A 16310-nucleotide genomic window follows, 5' to 3' on the forward strand; every position below is an offset into this window, starting at 1 on the left:
TCGGTCCAGGAACAAAGCGGTACACGTACGCTTTGCACAATATTGAAAACGATTTTGATGATGTTAGGAAAACTAAATACATGAATAGTGATATAGCTAGTGCAATTGAGAAAATGGAAATTGTTGCCCGCAGGAAAATAGAGACATGGTTAAACTAGGTCTGATTTGATTTTTAAAATGTATGATAAAGTTTGAATGTATGGAAAATGTTTTGAAATATTTTTTTTTTACATTTTTTGCATGCCAATGTTTTAAAGCAGTCTGGAATGGATAGCCAGCCGGAATCTTTAATATTTGGATATGAAATTGTGTAATGTATTTCAATTACCTTTTCACTTGTTTTCACATTTTACCTAAAATTAAAAAAAAATAATAAAATAAAAATGTGCATGAATACAGTGAAAGTGTACAACTGTGATATCGCTTGTGCGTACATGATTGTGAATAAAAATATATTAAATGTATGAATATAAAAATTTTGTAGGTATTGCGAAAATGGACAATTGTGGTGACTTTGTTTTCTATGCGTATGTAATTGACATATATGATATAACTAATCAATATGATAATAGTATGTCTATGAGAATATTAATAACAATATCTCTTTGATTTGTAAATGTTTTTCTGTTAATAAAATTTTATCAAGATAAAAAAAAAAGATTCTCGCTTTGGGTGCGAGAGGTCCCGGGTTCGAATCCCGGACGAGCCCGTACTTTTTACCGTTTGAAAGCGCTGTTTATGGACCCATAAGTATTTATAATCCCGTAAATCGGGTAACTGTTTCCGTAGTGTAGTGGTAATCACGTCCGCTTCACACGCGGAAGGTCCTGGGTTCGAGCCCCAGCGGAAACATTATATTTTTGATCTCCGTTATGTGCTGCCAAAGTGACACGGTTCGTAGACAATCAATTACTCTTATCACATGTTGAGCATATATGTTGCAAACTTATTTATTAAAAATGTGTACTGAGTTATTGAAGCGTTTGTGGAATTGTACATTTTTTTTTAAATAACTAACTTTGATACGACAGAAAGGTGAACACAGTTAAATTTTAATCGTGCTTGCTTCTTGGAATTGAATGTTACAAGTCATAGGTGTTGTGTACAACAAACATGTAGTTTATTGTTTGAATTCTCGAGCCTTCATTTTATAAGCCAAAAGTTAATCTGGGTTAAGCATAACGGCTCGTTGGTCTAGGGGTATGATTCTCGCTTAGGGTGCGAGAGGTCCCGGGTTCGAATCCCGGACGAGCCCAATTTTTGACAACGGTACATTCCACAAAATGGCGTCACGTACCACTTCGAATGTTTGTAATAATATATGTTTGCGACGATTTTTATTTTGTTCATGAAGTAATATTAAACGTATACGATACAACGCGCAAATTTGATATTCCGACGCTGACTTTGACAATGGAGAGTGTTATTCAATATTCCAGCCAAATGGTGTTGGTATAGCATCTTTCTAGTATATTCATATGTATCCTATTTTTGATTCCATTGTTTAAAGTATCGAATATTTCGCGTTTAAAATACTATATGTATGTAAGTATGTATGTATGTGTTGGTCTCGCGGTAGTCATCTTGTTCTTCAATTTACCGCGGTAATGACAGATATTAGGAAGTTCTTGATGCACTAGTATGCCGTTAGTGGTTGGCATGTTTTGTACTATTATCTTGATTGATTTTGAATTTGTACAGCTTTGCCACGTTTACGTTGTAATCGGTTTCTCTTCCACATTGTTAAATAGATTAAATCTACCACTAATATTTAAGCGGCTCGTTGGTCTAGGGGTATGATTCTCGCTTTGGGTGCGAGAGGTCCCGGGTTCGAATCCCGGACGAGCCCTTACTATTTTTTTCCTGAATACTTCTGTTTCATAGACAAATGGAATGTGTGATCTTTATACAATCGAACGGACGAAATTTTATTGATACGTAAACTATTCCTCTATTCGGAAGAACCTCTCCAAAACAGCATTCAGATACCTCCTTTCTTGTTGGTGTTGCCTCTTTGCCGAATCTTAGACTGTGCACAAATTTCACGAGTGTCGTTATATACGTTTGCATGGCCGATAAAAAAGTAACATTTAAGTTATTTTTGTGATTTCGAATTTCTCATCCAAACGAAAGTTTGAAACTGCCTATATATATATTTATTTATTTATTATTCATATTTGGGATCGACTACGTATTCTTTTGTTCGGATATCTCTTGTCTCCCTCTTCTGTTGAATATTATACGTGTTTTTACATCTTGCATTTAATATACTTTAGCAAAATATACAGTTCAGATGTCGATTGTGTCGTGCGCGTGTATTAAAATGGTCTTTCAAGTCCATATATTATTGGATGTATACAAACGTTCATCACTAAAAATTTCCATTGGTACAATCAAGCGGCTCGTTGGTCTAGGGGTATGATTCTCGCTTTGGGAGCATCAGATTTTTTGGCACCCAAGATGTCAGACGTGTTTTGTTACAGTGTTCTTAATGTTTGTGGAATTAGTTAGATTATCAGTTTTGGAATGGATTTTCCAACCGAAATATAGTGATATGATGGATGATGGGCATAGTTACACAAGTAGTAAGTTTCAGTTGACAAAATACGTATTTATATACAATTGACATTATCGTGATAGCTTCTGCCGTTTTTGATTTGAGGGTCTTGTGGAAAATTTATTTATGAATTCAATGTTGAGAGATTAATTTATGTGAAAATGGATTGTCTACCGAAAACATTAACTTCTTTGTTGAAAATTGTAAATGAACAATATACTGATTTTAGCTGGACATGTACTGAGCAAAATGGAAGAATGAAAATATCTTTATTGTGGACAAATGGTGATAAATCAACGAAACGGAAATCTAATGCATCTAGAAAACGTGACCGGAAACGACTGAAGCAATTTGTAGAAAAGAAAAATTCAGAAAATAAAACATCTGAAAGCGAAGATGAATCGTTTATTGAAAGTGATACAGAAAGTGATATTCCATCTGAACCCACCGATGCGTTAATGGACGTGATCGACAGTGTTCCGTGTAGCGCCTCATTGACGGTAAATACTAACAAAGGAAAGCAGTCAAGTGAAGAGAATAACCAATTGCGAACCGAGAGTGTGAAACATGTTAACGGAAATTTAAATGCCGCAGGGAAAATATGTATAAGTGAACATTCGAATACACAGAATATGTTAACTAAATCTCATGACGTTGTGAATACAGAAAATATTTCGAACACTGAAGAGAAATCAAAATCTCGACAGACACCAGTTCTAGATAAAATTGTTATCAAAACTTCGTTGAGTATGTGTAGCGCAACACTATTAACGTTGATCCCAATGATTAATTTAATCATGTCCTACTCATTGGGAAAGGAAGAGGACATTCATTATTTCGGTCCAGGAACAAAGCGGTACACGTACGCTTTGCACAATATTGAAAACGATTTTGATGATGTTAGGAAAACTAAATACATGAATAGTGATATAGCTAGTGCAATTGAGAAAATGGAAATTGTTGCCCGCAGGAAAATAGAGACATGGTTAAACTAGGTCTGATTTGATTTTTAAAATGTATGATAAAGTTTGAATGTATGGAAAATGTTTTGAAATATTTTTTTTTACATTTTTTGCATGCCAATGTTTTAAAGCAGTCTGGAATGGATAGCCAGCCGGAATCTTTAATATTTGGATATGAAATTGTGTAATGTATTTCAATTACCTTTTCACTTGTTTTCACATTTTACCTAAAATTAAAAAAAAAATAAAATAAAAATGTGCATGAATACAGTGAAAGTGTACAACTGTGATATCGCTTGTGCGTACATGATTGTGAATAAAAATATATTAAATGTATGAATATAAAAATTTTGTAGGTATTGCGAAAATGGACAATTGTGGTGACTTTGTTTTCTATGCGTATGTAATTGACATATATGATATAACTAATCAATATGATAATAGTATGTCTATGAGAATATTAATAACAATATCTCTTTGATTTGTAAATGTTTTTCTGTTAATAAAATTTTATCAAGATAAAAAAAAAAGATTCTCACTTTTTACCGTTTGAAAGCGCTGTTTATGGACCCATAAGTATTTATAATCCCGTAAATCGGGTAACTGTTTCCGTAGTGTAGTGGTAATCACGTCCGCTTCACACGCGGAAGGTCCTGGGTTCGAGCCCCAGCGGAAACATTATATTTTTGATCTCCGTTATGTGCTGCCAAAGTGACACGGTTCGTAGACAATCAATTACTCTTATCACATGTTGAGCATATATGTTGCAAACTTATTTATTAAAAATGTGTACTGAGTTATTGAAGCGTTTGTGGAATTGTACATTTTTTTTTAAATAACTAACTTTGATACGACAGAAAGGTGAACACAGTTAAATTTTAATCGTGCTTGCTTCTTGGAATTGAATGTTACAAGTCATAGGTGTTGTGTACAACAAACATGTAGTTTATTGTTTGAATTCTCGAGCCTTCATTTTATAAGCCAAAAGTTAATCTGGGTTAAGTGTGATAGGGAAAACAAGCCATCATCCCTTCTTGTACATAATATGCATATATTTTTCTTTATTGTTTCATTTGATATTTTTCATGTTTGTACATTGTAATGTCCAAGCCAGTCACCTAAACTTAATATTGTTTCACAAGTATTTTAATAAACATATATTTAAAAAGAAACATAATGCTGTAGTGCCAACATGTTTTAAGTATGTAAATATCTTACGTAAGACTAAATAGATACCAAGACTTGATAATTAACTGTATAATTAAGGCTATACAAAATCAGGGATAAGATTATAGCATATCCGGATTAAGGACTGCGTCCTAGCACTTAACATAGGTGGATTAGGTGACATGAAATGGCTTTTCACATATTTTTTCATAGAGGTTCAATAAGGGGTTTTAATATATTTGCTCTTTGTGTATATAGCTATTTTCCTTCAATGGGCCTCGCCTGGAGTGAAAACATAACTTTATGTTTGGTAAACTCGGCCACTTGGACAACGGCCGCCATACAAGAAACATCTATTTTAATAAAGTTATATTGTGTTAACTTGGTTTTCATTCCAGGTAAGTAGTAAATTTTTATATTACAATTTGAATGTTTAATAGTTAATATGAGATATTTATGTCTTAGTATAAATTACATTTTGATACTTATTTTTAAGTGTTTTAACTTGCAGTAATTAGCGCACTTTATCTGAATAGAATATCTTTATTAGCACATGACAATCAGTTGTTATTTGTGTTCATATATGTGTGTGTACATTTTAACATTTACTTATGTGTATGTAGTTCTATAATAATCTACTGAATCATTGTCTCAATTACTTACTTTGCAATACTTACTATGGTTCATGCGCATTTATTGGCAACAAGTTCAAGCTTTGGTTTTAAGATATATTGTAGGAGTTATCTCCACTTGAAACTTTATTTTGTAAACAGCGGCAAAGTTACATTTCATTTATAGCTATGAATTCAACCGTAAATAGGCATTTAAAGGTAAAATTAAACAAATGAGCTGTACTTATGTAATACTTTTTAGCAGCTCAATACCAACATAGTTATTAAGCGTAACTTGAATTTCAATTATGCTGCACGCTTTGCATTTCATTTACTAACTTTTTCTTTAGATCACAGCGCGTTGTATATATGTTTTTAGTAGTTATTAGGTCAATTTAGTGACAGTTTCAATTTAATCTTTATCTAGATATGTCAATCATTATTGTTTACATTTTGGTTTCTATGGCAACCATGTAGTTACATTTAAGTAAAAGAAGCCCCATGTTTTCATAATTCACAATATTTGTTTGGCACTGTCTAATAACATTATATGAGCTAAATTCCCCCACTTTATCAAAATATGAGTTAAATTCCCCATTGTTTAATTTATGCATAAATGTTAGCTATTAACCTATTCTAAGGCATTATCATATTGTTTTGATTATATTATTCGGGCCACTTGGACAACGGCCGCCATACAAGAAACATCTATTTTAATAAAGTTATATTGTGTTAACTTGGTTTTCATTCCAGCCTATTACGTCACACCATAAAAACAGAACATCACGTGATCTTACTCCTAAACCCAAGATCACAAATGGTAGAGAACAAGTGATTCCTGTACGACGCTCTACATGTCAAGAAATCAAGGCAGTGCTAAACAGGGGGCCACACCAACTAACTTCATCAAAACCAGAAGTCAAACAGCCCAGGAGACCCAGGATCCAGTTGACCAATTACTCGAAGAAATTACAGATTCACTGGACCAACAGCAACAGTCTAGACAGATTAGTCAACCTACTCCTGTAGAGTCAGAATCAAGTGGTATCAGTAACACAAATTCTAATATCCAAGTCATTAATAATTTAAGAAGGCGAAATATGGCGCATATAATTCTACAACATTTTCATGACGAGACCACCCAAGTCCCATCACTGTGGTGGACCATGTTTGAAAATTATATACAAATAAATGGTCATGATAAACCGGCTGCAGCAGCCTCTTTTCCATTTCACATTCAGGGTCAGGCATTAACCTGGTACCATTCGTTGCCTGAGGGAACGAAAAAGGACATTGATCTTTTAAAAGCCTCCTTTCTAGAGAGATTTAAACAAAGAAATACCAACACTGAGCTGTATAGGTTGCAGCAATATCCACATGAGACTGGGATACAATACTTAACACGTGTCCAAAACTTACAAAATGGAGTGCAAAATATGAGTGAAGAAACAATTATAGGTTTAACAGTTCATGGATTGCAGCACAATATTAAACCGTTTGTTGTGGGAAAAGATCCCAAAACCATGAACCAGCTTAGACAAGCTATACAGTTAGCAACAAGTGTGGCAGAGTGTTCACCAGCAACACCTGTACCAGTAAATATGACCGTTCAGCATCAAGCAGCACAAAATACATGTACGAACAATACTTCCAATGCTACTTCTATTAATGATTTATGTTCTTCCATTGTAGAAGGTATTCGATCTGCATTTAAAGAAGAGGTGATGGCATTTTCACATGAAAAAAAGGGACAGTACCGGTCAAGGGGTCAAGACAGGTCAGGACAGCAGTCACAATCAAAGTGCATCTACTGTGGTAAGTCACATGTAAGGGATAGGAGAAAGTGTCCTGCATTCAATGTTAAATGTCGTCATTGTGAAAAATTAGGTCATTACAAAGAAGTATGCTGGCAAAGAGAACGAGAACAACAACAAAATCAACAAAACCAAAATTGACTAGTCAGAAAAAGGCAAATCACAAAACAGACTAACATTACAAAATCTTTGAACAAAGAAATCATCTCAAATTCAAATCATGTTTTACAAATCTCAGCATTAAGGGGCAATTCAGTACACATCACTGTCAAAGGTCAAAATGTTAAGGCATTAGTTGACACAGGAGCGACCATCAGTTGTTGTTCCCTCAACCTTCTCAAATCTTTAAATTTTGACCTCTCACAAATACAAAAATGCCACGTTCAAGATGCTGTAGGTGTAGGAGGTGAACATCATTCAATCATAGGTCTCATACTTTTGTCTTTCAACATAGGACACATGTCCTTCATATACAAGTTTCATGTTTTTCCAAAAATGCAACAGAGTCTGATTCTTGGATTTGACTTTTTAACAAAACACAGAGCAAACATTGATTGTCCAACACATACTTTACACATCCCAGAACCAGACAGTGAAGAAATTCCAATCACACACTCTATTGCATTAGACAGTGGCTTAGCTAGAACAAAAAGACACATGAAAATCAAACCAATGCATCAAGTTGATATACCAATTAAAGTGTCACATCTCAAGAATACCATTGCACTTCTAGAACCTTTACAAAACCTACCAACACAATCACTCGCAGGCGCAAAATGCTTAGTCAAACTAGATGAAACGGGTGACTCATGCATCAGGATCATGAACCCAACAAAGAAAAACATACATTTACCAGCAAATGTAGTTGTTGCATCAGTCTGTCAAGTTGAATCCAATTCAATCACACCATTACAAGACCCACCAAATGATGAAAACCAACACACTACATGTACCATGAATCATACCGAAGATCAACCATGTTTAGATTTTGACTTGAGCCACTCAGACTTAACAGAAGAACAAAAAACATTGCTTTTAGCATTTTTACACAAAAACAGAAAAGCATTTGCAAGAGATCTAAGTGAATTAGGTTTAACTGATCTATACAAACACACAATAGATACAGGAGATGCAACACCAATCAGAAAAAGATTTTACAGACAATCACCAACAGTCTTAGATACAATGAACAAACAGCTAGAAAAAATGCTAAAACATGACATAATTGAAGAGTCAAACAGTGAGTGGGCAGCTCCAGTGGTAATGTGCAAAAAGAAAAATGGTGAACTTAGATTTTGCTGTGATTTTCGTGCACTGAACAAAGTTACAAAGCCAAAATTTTTTCCACTGCCACGCATTGAAGATGTGCTAGACTCCCTAGGGCGTTCCCAGGCTCAGATATTCAGCACACTGGATCTGTTGTCAGGCTATTGGCAATGTCCATTAGATCCAGCTACTGCACAAAAATCAGCCTTTGTTACACCTAGTGGGGTATACCAATGGAAACGTCTACCATTTGGTTTAGCAGCAGCACCTTCATCATTTCAACACCTGCTGACACAAGTGCTACATCGTCTGAACTACCAAATTGCACTAGTCTATGTTGATGACATTTTGCTGTTCAGTAAAACATTTGAGGAACATTTAAAACATTTACAACTGGTTTTTGATAGATTGATAGCAGCAAACCTTACACTCAATCCAAGCAAATGTCAGTTCGCTCGCAAAAATGTCATTTACTTGGGCCACAAAATATCAAAACAAGGTGTTGAAGTTGATCATGAAAAAATTGAAGCAGTAAAATCTTTTCCAGTCCCAAAAAATGAAAAGGACATAAAAAGCTTTCTGTGTTTATGTGGGTATTACAGGCGGTTTGTCAAAGGTTTCAGCAAAATTGCAAGTCCACTTACAAACTTAACAAAAGAAAGTGTTACATTTCAATGGACAGAGCAATGTCAATCGGCATTTGACACATTAAAACATGCACTTACATCAGCACCAATACTAGCATACCCAGACATGTCCAAAGACTTCATTCTCACCACAGATGCAAGCGGCACAGCTATCGGCTATTACCTTTCACAGTTACATGAAAACAAACAAGAAAAAGTCATAGCTTATGGTGGTAGAAGTATGACAGAAGCTGAAAGAAAATGGTCAGCTAGTGAACATGAATGTTTAGCAATCCTAGAAGGAATAAAACACTACCATGTATATTTAGCATGCAAACATTTCCAAGTTTACACTGATCACAGAGCACTCAAATTTCTTAACAACATCAAACAAAGTTCTGGTCGTTTGGCTAGATGGTCAGTTCTGTTACAAGGGTATGATATGGAGATTTTGTACAGAGAGGGCAAAAGCAATGTAGTTGCTGACTGTCTCTCAAGGCGTAGCTATCCTGAGACACGGGAGGTTGATGTCACTGAGCCAGAGGATAGCATACCCACTGTCAACTCCATGAACAGTACAGACAATGATGCACTTGAAGTGACATTTCTTTACAATGAACCAACAGTAACAAAACCACCAACAATTGCGGAAGTCACAGTTTCAGACATTATACCAGTTGACATAGGCAAACTACAAAGTGAATGTACAGACTTTTGTCATTTGTACACATACCTTAAATCACAAGACTTACCAGATGATGAAAAAATGGCACGCAAAATCACAATTGAAGCAAATCAGTACATCATGCAAGATGGAGTCCTGTACCACCAATATGAACCAAGGTACAAGGGAAAACAAAAACATGACAGATTCATTAAACAACTTGCATTACCACGCACACTTCGAAATGATCTTATGAAAGCATACCATGATCAAGGACACTTTGGATTTGATCGCACATACAGGTCAATACAGCAAAAATACTTCTTCCCAGGCATGTATCAAGCTGTAGCAGATTACTGTAAAGCTTGTGATCCATGTCAAAAAGCAAAGTACCCACCACACTCAAAAAGAGTTCCAATGACACCAATGCCAATCACAGACACCTTTTCAAGATGGCACATGGACTTGATTGGTCCATTCAAAAAAGAAACAAAACAAGGTTATCGCTTTATATTGATCATAGTAGATTCTTTCAGTAAATGGGTTGAAGCTCATCCTGTTAGATCTGAAACTGCTGAAGAAATTGCTACAGTCATGTACAAAGAAATTTTTACACGCTATGGAAGTCCACACTCTATCTGCACTGATAGAGGACAAGGTTTCATGAGCAAACTTGTGGCAGCAGTTAACCACATTTTCAATGTCAAACATAGTTTCACAAGTTCATACCATCCACAAACAAACTCCATAGCAGAACGCACAAACAAAACCATCATACAATGCTTACGAACTGTAGTAGATGAGTCACAATCCAACTGGCCTGAGTTATTACCAGGAGTACTCATGGCATTTCGTATGACACCATCAGCATCATCACAATTTTCACCATATCATCTTGTTTTTGGAAAAGAGATGAACATATTTTTTGATGCAAATCTCATTCCACGAGAAGATCTAAACAAAAATTTGAAAAAACACATTGACAACATTCTCAACAATTTGAAAATTGCCAAAACAATTGCAACTGAAAACTTAGCCATTGCACAACAACAACAGAAACAACATTATGACAAAAACACAGGAGTTCCAGACTTTAAAATCAATGACAGAGTGCTTCTTTACACTCCAAGAGTTCCAGTAGGGTACTCATCCAAACTGTACAAAAAACAAGATGGACCATTTTACATTGTTGACAAGGGTCCAAACTACACTTACAAACTTCGAAGGTGTGGTACAAACAAAGAAATCAAGAGTTTAATCAATGCAAATAGACTCAAACATTACCATGATCCAGATCACAGACAAAATTTAAATGCACCAGGACCAGACGTCCCACGTCCAGAATTACCCAGACCAGTACAACCAAACATACCACAGCAACAACACAATAATGAAAACATAGACAAAAATGAAAACACAAACAATGAGCCAGCGGTTCAAATAGATGACAGGGAATATCCCATAGAAAAAATCCTTCGTTCAAAAACGGTCAATGGTAAAAAGGAGTACCTCATCAAATGGAAAGGTTATACGGGTTCATCATGGCAACCTGCAGAAAACTTGTCAGAGGATACCATTACCCATTACCATGCAACAAAAACACAACAGGGTAGGAAACGAAAACGTCCACATAGAAATCCCTGCTTCAGAAAATGAGTCTTACACACAAGGCAAAATAAATGGAATAGTGAAAACTTCACATTGCCATTTATAGGAATACAATTTATTTTTACATTACACATTTTTACTGGATAATCATTTTTCATTTTACATGTCTATTGTTATAGTTAACATAGAAGCATTTTACAATTCACACTACAGTGTTTTGCATTTCACTTTCAAGTGTTTTCATTTTACATTAAAGCATTTTGCATTTAACAATTGCAAACAACTTCACTTCATTTTTGATTGCTCATCTATGCCTGATTTGATCTACAAGTTAGATGTGAGATTGTAAGGCACTTCCTATGTACTCTTCTTACATTTTTCTCTTCTATGATTTCTAGTGTAGTGTTTGTCAAAATTATGAGCTCGTTCTCATGTTACATAGTGCTATTAGGGAATGGATCCTCCCTTAAACGATAAACACTGCCGTCTTAAAATTTCTTCATCTTTGTTTTCAATAGGAGTACTAAGATTTGTCTGCCTTCTCATGATAATAAGTATGGTCGAGGGTATGTCAACAGACAGAGAGAGCTTACAACGTATTAACTATGGAGTGTTCTTTACCAAACAAGCTAAACTACTACCCAGCTGTGAATATTGGACTCATACTTTTAAAATACCCTTACCAAGAAAACAAGGACATGAAGTATTTAAACAGTGTGATATTATACATAGCAATTGTTTCATCTTAAATCAAGTAGTGTCACAGTTATCAGCGATAAGGACACAAGTATCGACAAATTTAAACCAAACAGTGGACATGGTGCATAACATGTTAAAGCATACAGATGTGACAATTAAATCTGACACTGAATCTAGAACTCGCCGTGGATTGTTTGATTTTATAGGATCCATTTCAAAATCTCTATTCGGCACAGCAACCGTAGATGATGTCAACCGATTGGCTAAACACATAAACATTTTGATCCATAAGAACAATGCTTTTGCAAAAGACCTTATACATCATGATGAATTATTGTCCTCATTCATGGAAAAAACAAATGATAGGTTTGACAATGTAATCAAAGGTATTGAAAACAACTATGAAGGTATTAAGAATATTACAAAAGAAACAGCTAAATTCGTTGCCCATTTCGAACGAATTAACATGAAACTGTCAAACTTTCTGATTAAGCAAATGAATGAAACAACAGAAATTAACAAATATTTAGAAGAACTCAAGTTGGCAATACACGAATTAATTAAGGGAAAATTGTCACCATTTTTGTTAAAACCACATATTCTAAAGATGACCTTACAACATATTCAAAATATTTTGAATTCTAAGTACAAGGGATTTTTTCTAGCAAGCACAGATCCATCTTTTTACTATGCACATGCGAACATCCTATATGCACAACATCACAACTTTTTATTCATCAGTATCAAATTTCCTATATATCAACCTTTTTAACACCTCTTACATTATACAAAATACATACATACCCTGTACCTATAAACACTTCAAGCAATCATGCCACACAGCTTTTAAATCTTCCAGAATACTTGATAATTTCATCAGACAACAGACAATTTGCAGAGCTCACAAACAGCTATGTTAAATCATGTGAAGGATCAGAAACATTACTTTGCAAAAATTCATTTCCACTTTTATCTTCGGTTGCACCCACTTGTTCAATTGCATTACTGTACAATGACAAACAAAAAGTACATTCAGAATGCGACTTCAGATTCATTACAAATACAATACAACCTGAGGTACAAGAATTAACCTCTGACATGTTGTTAGTTTATCAAACAAAAACTATTTCATTCGATTGTCCCTCAGGACACCAAATAAACAAGGGATGTGCATTTTGCCTTGTACAGGTTCCATGTTTATGCTCTGTCAAAACTGATTTATTGTTTATTCCTGCTAAAATTGGAAAATGTCAGAATCACACAGATAAAATAACTATTGTACACCCTGTAAACCTTGCGTTAATACAACACTTCTTTTCATCAGACACTTACAACTCCATTTTAGGAGATACAACTTTTACACAGCCAGTAGACATCTCACTTCCAAACATTCAGTTATACAACCACTCATTTTCATCCATGCTGGCACAAGACAGTAAATTGCATTTAAGTTTAAAAAGAATTGCCACAGCAGTAAAGCAAGATAGAAAAGTATTTACATCTTTGTCAGAGCCTCTGCTGGAAGGTGACATAGATGTTAATGACTCATGGCCAAGTCTAGATGGCATTTTTTCAATTGCTGCTCTAGGCTTATCACTTTTAGTAAGTGTTAGCTGTGTCATTCTGTTTAACAAGGTTAGAGCACTAACAGCTGCATTAGTCTTACTGCAAAAAGTACCATCAACACATGCTTTTGTTACTCCTCAAACACCACCAACATTTCATTACAAGTTTTCACCACTGACAACCACAGAAAGCATTCAAATTTCATTCACACCACACATCTATCAATGGTCTTCCATCACGATGTCAGCTTTCACCATTATTGCATTTTTTGGTGTTATTCACTATTTTTACAAACAATTTTGCACCAAACATTGTACCAAAGTTTTGTTAGAGATCAGTAATGGTATACACTGTATAACTGTTCCACTTATAGATCTACCTTTATGTCCACAAGACTGGGAAATATCAAATCCACACAATATTTCTAACATGAGAATCTCCGGCACCATCTTCACCAGATTACACATTCAATTGTCAGGCCTCAACATTATAAATACACACACTAAACACACCTTACATGTACCTGATCTAATTTCAATAAATCCCATCAAAGCAAGATGCTTAAAACACATGTTCAAGTCACCATTTACTTGTTATATATTGATAGTGCATAACAACTTTTTCCAAGTAGTCAAATAAAAAAAAAAAAAAAAAATTTACAAACCAACCACATAGCTAGGGAGATCTTTTACAGACGTACCTCTTTGGCTAAAGTTCTCAATATATAAACATTGTATGCGTTGGGCATGGTCTTCTGCCTCTTCGTGTGACTTGCCATCTGATGGTATCGGATGTGAATGTTGTTTTGATCAGTCATTTTACTATTTATTTGACAATTAGCTTTGTTCTTTGAGGACAAAGAAACCTTAATGAGGGGAGTATTTGTGATAGGGAAAACAAGCCATCATCCCTTCTTGTACATAATATGCATATATTTTTCTTTATTGTTTCATTTGATATTTTTCATGTTTGTACATTGTAATGTCCAAGCCAGTCACCTAAACTTAATATTGTTTCACAAGTATTTTAATAAACATATATTTAAAAAGAAACATAATGCTGTAGTGCCAACATGTTTTAAGTATGTAAATATCTTACGTAAGACTAAATAGATACCAAGACTTGATAATTAACTGTATAATTAAGGCTATACAAAATCAGGGATAAGATTATAGCATATCCGGATTAAGGACTGCGTCCTAGCACTTAACATAGGTGGATTAGGTGACATGAAATGGCTTTTCACATATTTTTTCATAGAGGTTCAATAAGGGGTTTTAATATATTTGCTCTTTGTGTATATAGCTATTTTCCTTCAATGGGCCTCGCCTGGAGTGAAAACATAACTTTATGTTTGGTAAACTCGGCCACTTGGACAACGGCCGCCATACAAGAAACATCTATTTTAATAAAGTTATATTGTGTTAACTTGGTTTTCATTCCAGGTAAGTAGTAAATTTTTATATTACAATTTGAATGTTTAATAGTTAATATGAGATATTTATGTCTTAGTATAAATTACATTTTGATACTTATTTTTAAGTGTTTTAACTTGCAGTAATTAGCGCACTTTATCTGAATAGAATATCTTTATTAGCACATGACAATCAGTTGTTATTTGTGTTCATATATGTGTGTGTACATTTTAACATTTACTTATGTGTATGTAGTTCTATAATAATCTACTGAATCATTGTCTCAATTACTTACTTTGCAATACTTACTATGGTTCATGCGCATTTATTGGCAACAAGTTCAAGCTTTGGTTTTAAGATATATTGTAGGAGTTATCTCCACTTGAAACTTTATTTTGTAAACAGCGGCAAAGTTACATTTCATTTATAGCTATGAATTCAGCCGTAAATAGGCATTTAAAGGTAAAATTAAACAAATGAGCTGTACTTATGTAATACTTTTTAGCAGCTCAATACCAACATAGCTATTAAGCGTAACTTGAATTTCAATTATGCTGCACGCTTTCCATTTCATTTACTAACTTTTTCTTTAGATCACAGCGCGTTGTATATATGTTTTTAGTAGTTATTAGGTCAATTTAGTGACAGTTTCAATTTAATCTTTATCTAGATATGTCAATCATTATTGTTTACATTTTGGTTTCTATGGCAACCATGTAGTTACATTTAAGTAAAAGAAGCCCCATGTTTTCATAATTCACAATATTTGTTTGGCACTGTCTAATAACATTATATGAGCTAAATTCCCCCACTTTATCAAAATATGAGTTAAATTCCCCATTGTTTAATTTATGCATAAATGTTAGCTATTAACCTATTCTAAGGCATTATCATATTGTTTTGATTATATTATTCGGGCCACTTGGACAACGGCCGCCATACAAGAAACATCTATTTTAATAAAGTTATATTGTGTTAACTTGGTTTTCATTCCAGCCTATTACGTCACACCATAAAAACAGAACATCACGTGATCTTACTCCTAAACCCAAGATCACATAAGCATAACGGCTCGTTGGTCTAGGGGTATGATTCTCGCTTAGGGTGCGAGAGGTCCCGGGTTCGAATCCCGGACGAGCCCAATTTTTGACAACGGTACATTCCACAAAATGGCGTCACGTACCACTTCGAATGTTTGTAATAATATATGTTTGCGACGATTTTTATTTTGTTCATGAAGTAATATTAAACGTATACGATACAACGCGCAAATTTGATATTCCGACGCTGACTTTGACAATGGAGAGTGTTATTCAATATTCCAGCCAAATGGTGTTGGTATAGCATCTTTCTAG

General features: G+C 34.6%; 5 non-coding genes and 1 pseudogene across 6 annotated transcripts; all 6 read left to right on the plus strand.

Moving 5' to 3' along the window:
* The first annotated feature begins 779 nt into the window (after window positions 1-779).
* On the plus strand, window positions 780-852 carry Trnav-cac (transfer RNA valine (anticodon CAC)). Its single transcript has one exon. It is a non-coding gene; the product is annotated as a tRNA-Val (tRNA).
* Window positions 853-1183: 331 nt separating this feature from the next.
* Window positions 1184-1255, plus strand: Trnap-agg (transfer RNA proline (anticodon AGG)). Its single transcript has one exon. It is a non-coding gene; the product is annotated as a tRNA-Pro (tRNA).
* Window positions 1256-1777: 522 nt separating this feature from the next.
* Window positions 1778-1849, plus strand: Trnap-ugg (transfer RNA proline (anticodon UGG)). The gene has a single exon. It is a non-coding gene; the product is annotated as a tRNA-Pro (tRNA).
* A 2275-nt stretch (window positions 1850-4124) lies between these two features.
* Window positions 4125-4197, plus strand: Trnav-cac (transfer RNA valine (anticodon CAC)). The gene has a single exon. It is a non-coding gene; the product is annotated as a tRNA-Val (tRNA).
* Window positions 4198-4527: 330 nt separating this feature from the next.
* Window positions 4528-15934, plus strand: LOC148628171 (uncharacterized; annotated as a pseudogene). The gene is made up of 3 exons (XR_015922371.1): window positions 4528-5516; window positions 6051-7112; window positions 11794-15934. The product of XR_015922371.1 is annotated as an uncharacterized LOC148628171 (transcript).
* Window positions 15935-16024: 90 nt separating this feature from the next.
* On the plus strand, window positions 16025-16096 carry Trnap-agg (transfer RNA proline (anticodon AGG)). Its single transcript has one exon. It is a non-coding gene; the product is annotated as a tRNA-Pro (tRNA).
* The last annotated feature ends 214 nt before the right edge of the window (window positions 16097-16310 follow it).

Source organism: Perna viridis, chromosome 1, assembly GCF_037379345.1.
Source record: "Perna viridis isolate PV_CMFRI_1.1 ecotype Kerala chromosome 1, ASM3737934v1, whole genome shotgun sequence".
Lineage (NCBI taxonomy): Eukaryota > Metazoa > Mollusca > Bivalvia > Mytilida > Mytilidae > Perna > Perna viridis.